Source organism: Coenobita brevimanus, chromosome 24 (assembly GCF_032717465.1).
Source record: "Coenobita brevimanus isolate Jiangsu-jjx chromosome 24, ASM3271746v2, whole genome shotgun sequence".
NCBI classification, from domain to species: Eukaryota; Metazoa; Arthropoda; class Malacostraca; order Decapoda; family Coenobitidae; genus Coenobita; species Coenobita brevimanus.
The window spans coordinates 36,435,373-36,444,908 of record NC_136977.1 but is presented as its reverse complement, the minus strand read 5'-3'; positions in this window follow the sequence as shown (position 1 = coordinate 36,444,908).

Sequence of the window (9,536 nt, the reverse complement as noted above, 5' to 3'; positions counted from 1 at the left end):
TCCCTACATGTCAAGTGGGGTTGGTGGAGGATTAGTGCCCCTCCATGTAAAACAATTAACTCTAAGCCGTTGGCCACCCCGTTTGGGAGACATGGCGTCTGGCAATGAGTGAATGAACTTAGCTATATGGTTTTCTGGCTCCGCATGGCTGCTATTGAGCGGCGTATGCAACTTGCCTTGGTCAGGATTTCTGTCTGGGCCACTTCCAAGGGTTTTCGGTTTTCTCCTTCAAAGACTGTGGCTATGCACTTCTGTAGTATGAGATGGGCCCCGCTGAGGGGGGTCACCTTGACGTGGTGGCGGGGCTTGAAGCGTGGTTGGCGATGCCACCTACTTTGGAGGCACGCCTACCTTTGTAGGGTTCGGCATCTGTCGGTCACATGGACCAAGCACCCCCTACATCACTGGTGGAGGAGGTCTGCTGGTGATGTTAGTCCCTGCCCATTTGCCACCTAGGGCGGGACTGTTACCTCCCCACGTGTTTGCCGTGCGTGGCGTCCCGTAATGCTAGGAGACGGGAGTCCTGGAGGTTGAGCGATGCTGCACAATGAGGCCTGCAGCTAGCAATACACCTCTTTGGTCCCTTATTCTGGCTAGACGGGCGGCCTGGTTGGGCCCAACCAGATCAATCGGCTGGTCATGCATTGGCTAGGGTCAAGTGGGCACTGGGGGGCCTGGTGGCTCCTATCGTCCTGGTGTCACCCTTGCCCAGGTCCTCGAGTGGTTACCCTCGTATACTCTCCCGCTACCTCTGGGGTCGCCATTGGTGTTATCCATGGCATATGACCTCCCCTTGTTGGGCTCCGTGGAGGGTGGAGGGGTGGGGGAATGAAGTTATTTTGTGGCAAAATATGGCAACGAATATTCATAACTCTGTTGATGACGCTGGCTCTGCACCCGGACATTCTTCGGACTCCTCACTTATTGCCACCCTGGAGCCTTTCCAGGCCCCTAGGGACGTTCCTCTTGTTCCCCAGCGTTCTGCTGGGAGTAGGAGGAACTTCCGTCGGGTTGGTTTGGTTATGGAGCTCTCCCCAGAAAACATGGTGCCACAGTCTTTCACAAAATATCTAGTCCTAAAATCCTCTGTAGGTGGATCAGTGAAAGAGATAGATATTTTTTATTTATACCATGCAGTTTTAGCAGCTTGTAAGAGAGAGCCAAAAATTTCATCTCAGGGGGATGGAAGCATCCTTATTGAGGTCTCCTCACCGGAAGAGAGTTCCCGGCTGATGTCTTTGACCTCAGTTTCTGGAATAGAGGTTTCATGCACTCCACACGCTACATTTAACAGATGTAAGGGTGTAATTTTTTGTCATGACCTCCTCCGGTACTCGGAGGTGCGATTGTTGGAGGAGCTGCGATCTGTTGGTGTGGTAAATGTAGAGCGCCTGCAGAAGAAGGTAGATGGTGTCTTGACCCCTACACCGACCTTGTTCCTAACATTTGACAGGTTGACCTTGCCTGCCTCTGTGAAGTTGGCTTGGCTATCACTTCCGGTGAAACCATACATACCAACCCCAAAGCGCTGTTTCCACTGCCAGGGATATGGGCATGTCAGCCGCTTTTGCCGCGGTGCACAGGCTGGCATTCCTGGTGTATGTGTCTCCTGTGGTGGACTAAGTCATACCAATGACTGTCCAGGACCCCTTAAATGCTATCACACTGGGGGTCCTCATGCTGTAAATTCTAAAAACTGCCCTCGCTACTGCCTGGAAAAGGAGATTTTGTCTATTAGAACAACTGAAAGGGTTTCATTTCCTGAAGCTAAGAAGAGAGCCCAGACTCGCTTTTTCCAGCCGGGAGTTACTTACGCTGCTGTCCTTTCTGGAGTGTCGGTGCGGCGCCCTGTATCTCAGAGGAAGCCTCAACCCATTCCAGTGCCCTCTGCTTTGACTAGTGATTTGCAGATTGATGTCCCCAAGGGTAGTACTGTTTGTGAGACTGAACCTCGCCCACCTTCTAAACTTGCAGTTTCTCCCCACATTTCCGTGGCTGATGCCTTGCACAATTCTGTTGTGGTGGCAGATGTCCACACCGACCGAACTCCTTCTCCTGTCTTACCCAGTGTGACTGAGGCTCCATCAGTACCTAGCAAACGCCAACGTTGTTCGTCAGAGTCCTCTGAGACAGAGGACCGACCACCTAAGGTCTCTGTTGTCGACCCTTGTGTCGACCCCTCCTGTTCTCTCTGCCCCACAGGCTGGGGAATTTAGCCAGGTGACAGCTGAAGCTGATGGTCCACATATGGTTCAGTCCCCACTTGGGGAAGTTGTTGGACAAATTGTTGGTGCTTCAGATCTAAAGCATATGATGCCATCCTCAAATTATTCAAGTTCTGTGGACTCTACTTCCACGTCTGAGACTTCTGGTGGGGGCACTGCCCTACCCACGCCTCCAAAGGCACCCCCCAAGCCACCTTCCAAACAAACTGGTATGCCCACTCCAAGAAGGAGTGTGGTAAAACATCCTTCCTCGTCCTCTCGTTTGCCCACAGATGTTCGACAGAGGGTGCGGGTTTCTGTCACTGGGCAGGCCCCTGCGAAGGGCCTTCATAAGCATCAATCCAAACCCTCTCACTTGTCAGGTGTACAGTCCCGCACTGTGTCATCATTCCTCCATTATGGACTCTATCATCCAGTGGAACTGTCGAGGTTTACGTGCTAACTATGAGGAACTTTGTCATCTTGTTTCTCAATTTACTCCTCTGTGTATGTGCATCCAGGAGATCATGGTAGGTGATGCTGTTCCTTCTGGTCCCTCTGGCTACCATGCCATTTATTCAGATCCTGTGCCGGGTCAAGGTCGTCATGGAGGTGCTGCTATCTTCCTTCGCGAGGATATTCCATAAAGTCATATGGAAATCTCTACTCCCCTGCAGGCTGTCGCTGTCCGGATGTTTTTACATCGGCAGTATACAGTTTGCAGTCTTTATCTACCTCCCAGTGCTGTTGTTGAAAGGGCGGATCTGGAACGCCTTATTCATGGCCTTCCTTCTCCCTTTTTGTTATTAAGTCACCTATCTGATGAGTCCCTTATGTTTTTGCTTTCTCTGTTTAATAAGATTTGGTGTTCCGGGGAGTTTCTGGCTAGTTGGGGTGTTGCTGTGGTTATCCCCATCCCCAAACCAAATAAGGACCACCTACAGGCAACGAATTATCGGCCTATTTCTCTAATATCATGTATCTGTAAAGTTCTGGAAAAGATGGTCAATGTTAGGCTTGTGTGGTTTTTGGAGAAAGGTGACTTCTTATCCCCTGCCCAGTTTGGTTTTCGAACAATGCGATCTACCTCTGATGCACTGCTGTCCTTGGAATCTTCTGTCTGTGAGGCTTTCTCCACTAACCAACACCAGGTCACGGTCTTCTTTGACCTGGAGAAGGCATATGACACTGCCTGGCGTCATGGTATTTTACTCTCTCTTCATGAGTTTGGTCTTCGAGGGCGCTTGCCTATTTTTAGTCAACGGTTTTTATCTAACCGAATTTTAAGGGTGCGAGTGGGAGGAGTGCTTTCTAATGCCCGACCACTAGAAGATGGAGTACCACAGGGGAGTATCCTTAGTGTTACTCTGTTCGCTGTAGCCATTAACAGCGTCATCAGTGTACTTCCTCATGGTGTACGAGGATCACAGTATGTCGATGACCTCTCAATTTCCTTCACCGCATCTAGAATGTCTCTGATAGAAAGGAAGTTGCAGCTGGCTCTCAATAGAATTTCTGACTGGGCAGAAACACGCGGTTTCCATTTTTCTTCAGCAAAGACAGTGCCTATGCATTTTTGTCGTCTTCGAGGGTTTCACCCAGACCCTGACTTGTATCTCTATGGTAGGAGAATATCCTGTGTGGAAGAGACACGGTTTCTGGGTCTTCTGTTTGATAGCCCCACTGTAGGGGGTCACCTTGACGTGGTGGTGGGGCTTGAAGCATGGTTGGCAGTGCCACCTACTTGGGAGGCAAGCCTACCTTTGTAGGGTTTGGCATTTGTCGGCCTTGTGGACCAAGCACCCCCTACATCACTGGTAGAGGAGGCCTACTGGTGATGTCAGTCCCTGCCCATTTGCCATCTAGGGCGGGACTGTTGCCTCCCCACGTGTTTGCAGTGCGTGGCGTCCCGTAATGCTGGGAGACGGGAGTCCTGGAGGTTGAGCGATGCTGCATGGTGCGCCCTGCAGCTAGCAATACACCTCTTTGGTCCCTTATTCTGGCTAGACGGGTGGCCTGGTTGGGCCCGACCAGGTCAATCGGCTGGTCACTGGCTAGCCATCCAGGCTAGTCACCTAGTGGTTTTAGGGTCAAGCGGGCACTGGGGGACCTGGTGGCTCCTATCGTCCTGGAGTCACCCTTGTCAGGGTTCCTTGGTGGTTACCTGCGTATACTTCCCCACTACCTCTGGGGTCGCCAGTGGTGCTTTCCCTGGCATATGGCCTCCCCTTGTTGGGCTCCATGGTGGGTGGAGGGGTGGGGGAATGAAGGTGATTATTATTATATATGGCTTCCTTCACCATTGTTACAGCTGACGACCCTGGTTCCGTCCCTGACCATCCTTCAGAGTCTCCCTCCTGTGCGCCTTATGTGCCTCTGGCTGGTGAGGCCCACATTGCCACCTTGGAACCATACCTGCCTGGTTCCAGTGGTTTTCGGTCAGTGGCCACTACAAAGAAGAGGAGCCGGCAACAGACAACAACATCTTCTGGACTTGTCTTTGAGGTCCTGCCAGGTGTCTATGAGAGGGTTGATTTCCCAAGGTACTACACCATTCGTACTTTGGATGGTCAGCCTATTGGGAATTTACATATTTTTCCGGTTCATCGGCGCATTATGTCAATCTGTGGGAGAGAGCCGAAGATTTCACCTCAGGGGGATGGTAGCCTATTAGTGGAGGTTACATCCCCTGAAGAGGGTTCCCGGCTGGTTGCCCAGTGTAAGGACCCGGATGCGCTATTTACTTGTGTCCCTCATGCTTTTTTCAATCAGAGTCGAGGTGTTGTTTTCTCAAAAGACTTACTCCGCTACAGTGAAGAGAAACTCCTTGAAGAACTCCAGGTCCACAGGGTGGTTAAAGTGGAGAGGTTTCGGAAGAAGGTTGATGGTGTACTTACCCCAACTCCATCCTTGTTGCTGACATTCGACTATAATGTTCTACCTTCATCCATCAAGGTGGTTTGGTTGTCCCTTAGGGTCAAACCCTTTGTACCAAACCCACGACGCTGCTACCACTGTCAGATGTACAGGCATGTTGGGCGAGTCTGTCGTCATTTGCAACAGGGCCTCCCAGTGGTGTGTGTCAGTTGTGGAGAATCCACTCATGCAGGACAGGACTGTCTTGGACCTGTTTGTTGTTTGCACTGTGGTGAGGCACATCCTGCTTCATCTAAAGACTGTGCCCGGTTTTGCTTGGAGAAGGAGATCCTCCTCATCCGTAATCGTGATAAAATAAGCTTTTCTGAGGCCAGGAGTAGAGCCATGTCATTTGTTTTCCGTAGCGGAGTGTCTTATGCGTCAGTTTTGTCCGGTCATATCCGTCCTCATCGTCCTGTCCAGCAGCAGACTCGAGTTCCTCCAGTTGTGTCAGCTCCTATGCCTTCATCTGTTGATACCATGCCAGTGCAACAATCTCCCGCACTTGCGACGGTTGCCGCTACAGTTCAAGACTCGACCTCTACATCTATGGTATCCCCTAGTAGTCATGGTGCACATTCTTCATTTGCTAAGCGTCATCGTGGTTCCTCAGAGTCTTTGAGTCTTGAAGATCCTCCAAGCAAGGTGTCGGTCGTGGAGTCCACATCCTCTGTAGTTAGTCCATCTGTGCAACAGCCCTCGGACCCTGCTTCTGGGTCTTCGGGGGCTTCTGGGGTGTCAGATCAGTCTGGCACCTCTTCCTCCGGGGAATCGGATGTTCCTCCTCCGGTTACCTCTGAGGATCCTGTCCTGCCCCCTCCACGTTTGGAGGCCAGAACCCCAGTCCCTCCTGCTCGACCTCTTGGTTCACTGGGGGCCCCGGCCAGGGTTCGGAGTAGCTCTTACTCTCCTGCTGGGCAGCGACGGGTGTCTGTGAAGTCTCCCAACACTTCGCAGACCCCAGGCCCTGGTTCTAGCCATGCTGCTGCCCGTGGCAAGCCCCTTACTGGGCGTATCCGCATTCCCAAGAAGATTGTCTCCCAGGGTCGCTCAGTGGTTTCCACTAAGTGACCCTTTCTTTTGTGTATATAGTTCCTCCATTTGAAAATTTTTAGTATTTTTTTATGGTTTTCTGTTTGTCACTCTCCCTGCCAATTTTTATTTCAGTAGTTTTAATGGCTAATATTATTCAATGGAACTGCCGTGGTTTACGAGCCAACTGGGAGGAACTCCGTTGGCTTCTGGCTGAGTATTCACCTGTGTGTGTTTGCCTACAAGAGACAATGGTTGGTGATGCTGCGCCTCCCAGTCCACCTGGTTACCAGGTTTTTTATTCAGATCCTCTTCCTGGACAAGGTCATGGTGGGGGTGTGGCTATTCTAGTACGCAGTGACATACCTTTCACTGCTGTGAATCTTAACACTCCACTGCAGGCTGTTGCTCTCCAGATTTTCCTTCCCCGTCGTTATACTGTGTGCTCTTTGTACCTCCCTCCTAGTGCCACTATTGAGAGGGTTGATCTTGAAAATCTTATTCGTGCACTTCCCTCACCCTATTTCTTGCTGGGTGACATGAACAGTCATCATCCCCTGTGGGGTGGCTCCACAGCTGATGCTAGAGGTACTATGTTAGCCTCGATTGTGGAGGATGTGGACCTGTACATTTTAAATTCTGGTGAAGTTTCTTACTTCCATAGTCAAACGGGCATTTTCACTTCTACTGATTTGTCTCTGTGCTCTGTAGGGGTAGCCCTGAATTTTACATGGGCTGTGTTACCAGACTTACATGGCAGTGACCACTTCCCTATTTTATTAAGATAGACACAGAGTGCGCCTCGGCGTCGTCTTCCCCGCTGGCGCTTGGATAGGGCGGTCTGGCCGGTTTTTGAGGAGCTGTGTTCCCCGAACCGATGTGTGGAGGATTTTGTCAGCACTGATGCTGCTGTTGAGTATTTCACAGACTTACTGCACTCGGCGGCACTGCAGAGTATTCCGAGAACAGCTGGTCACTTTCCTTGCCATCCAGTTCCCTGGTGGACTGATGAGTGTGCTTCTGCTGTTCGGGCTAAACGTGATGCTTTCTCCCGACTTTGTCGTCACCGAGGTGACCCTGGTTACTTAGCGGCATATAGGAGGGCCCGAGCTCATGCCCGGCGGGTTATGAAGGAGGCTAGGAGGAAGTCTTGGGCATCATTTGTTTCTTCAATTTCTTCACAGACTCCTCTCACAAAAGTGTGGAAACGGGTGAGGAAGACTTCAGGGAAATTTCCTGTTCCCTCTCCTCCTGTTTTATCTCATGCAGGTGTGGTGGTGGCTCATTCTTCGTCTGTTGCCGAGATATTTGCAGCTCATTTTGCTAATGTCTCTAGGAAGGACACCTCATCCCCGTCGGCACGCCGCTGACAGCACCTGGAATCTTTGGGCATTAGTTTTCCATCTACTGCGGAGGAGTCGTATAATGTTGCTTTTTCTGCTTCTGAACTTCAGATGGCATTGTCGCAGTGTCGTGACTCGTCTCCAGGCTTGGATGATGTCCCATATGCCTTCTTACACCACTTGCCTGATGCAGCCCTTCATTTTCTGTTGTCACTGTATAACAGAATTTGGTGCAATGGTGGGTTTTCGACCTCATGGGGTGTTGCTGTGGTTCTCCCCATCCCTAAGCCGGGTAAGGATCACTTAAAGGCCACTAATTATCGCCCTATCTCGCTGACATCTTGCCTTTGTAAGGTCCTCGAAAAGATGGTGAATAGTCGGCTCATGTGGTACTTAGAGAAGGGTGGTTACTTGTCTCCAATCCAGTGTGGGTTTCGGAAGATGCGGTCGACCACAGATGCTCTCCTTTCTTTAGAATCTTCCATCTGCCAGGCTTTTGCAACTAACCAGCAACATATCACAGTGTTCTTTGATTTGGAGAAGGCGTACGACACTTCCTGGCGTCATGGTATATTGCAATCTCTTTATGAGTTTGGTCTCCGTGGGCAACTCAGCACTTTTATCCGGGAGTTTTTATCTAATCGTTTTATTCGGGTCCGAGTCGGGAGTGAGCTGTCTACTGCACGTCCCCTTGAGGATGGTGTGCCACAAGGGAGCATACTAAGTGTTACCCTTTTCACAGTGGCAATTAACAGCGTTATTTCTGTGCTACCTGATGGTGTTCGTGGTTCTCTCTATGTTGACGATTTATCAATCTCTGTCACTGCCTCACGGATGTCAATGGCAGAAAGGAGGATGCAGATGGCTCTCAACCGTGTCTCTAGATGGGCTGATGAACGAGGTTTTCGATTTTCCTTCAAGAAGACCGTTGCCATGCATTTTTGCCGCATTCGTGGAGTCCACCCTGACCCAAACCTTTTTTTAGATGGGCGTCGTATTTCGTGTTTAAAGGAAACCCGGTTTTTAGGGCTGATTTTTGACAGCCGGTTGACTTGGGTCCCTCACTTGAGGTACGTAAAAGCTGAGTGTCTCAGAGCATTGGGTCTCTTGAAAGTTTTAGCGCACACATACTGGGGAGCTGATCGCAAGACCCTCCTCCTCTTGCATCAGTCTCTGATTTTATCCAAACTTCATTATGGATGTGAAGTTTATTCCTCTGCCTCAGAAGCCCGGCTTCGTATTTTAGATTCCATACATCATGCTGGTGTTCGTCTCGCCACTGGGGCATTCCGATCTTCCCCGATTTCGAGTTTGTTGGCTGATGCTGGTGTCCTTCCTCTAGACTTGCTCCGCTCTTCCCTTTTGATGAGATGTTCGTATCGCTTATCTCGTCTCCCAGACTCCGTGCCCTTTCTCAAGGTCTCTCAAGATTCTCGGTCACCTACTTTTGCCACTCGGCCATCCTTTCCAAAGCCCTTTGGTTTAAGGGTGCAGTCGATTATGTCTAGCTTCTCTGTTCCTTCTGTGCCGATCACTCCCCACCGTGTCCCGAGGGTGGGCTACTGGCTTCTCCCCAGGGTGACATTTTGTCGTTTCTTCTCATCCAGTAAGGCCTCCCTTCCTTCTCAGGTTTTATTTTCTCTGTTTTTAGAGCATGCCTCTTCTCATGGGGACTCCATACCAGTTTATACTGATGGATCTAAGTCTGATGTGGGTGTGGGCTTTGGTGTGGTGTTTCCCACCTTCTGTCGAGGTGGGAGCCTCCCTGTGACTGCTTCTGTTTTTACGGCTGAGCTGACTGCTATTTTATTTGCCCTTCAGATTCTCTTCACTCTCCCCCACACTGCTTTTACTGTTTTTAGTGACTCACGAAGTGCTCTTTCTGCAATGGAGTCTCTTAATCCCTCTCATCCTTTGGTTTTATCCATTTTAGAGTGGCTTTTCCTTTTAGGGCGTCGTGGACGTCGTGTAGATTTCTGTTGGGTTCCAGCTCATGTAGGAGTGGCAGGGAATGAACGAGCTGATCAGCTGGCCAAGGCGG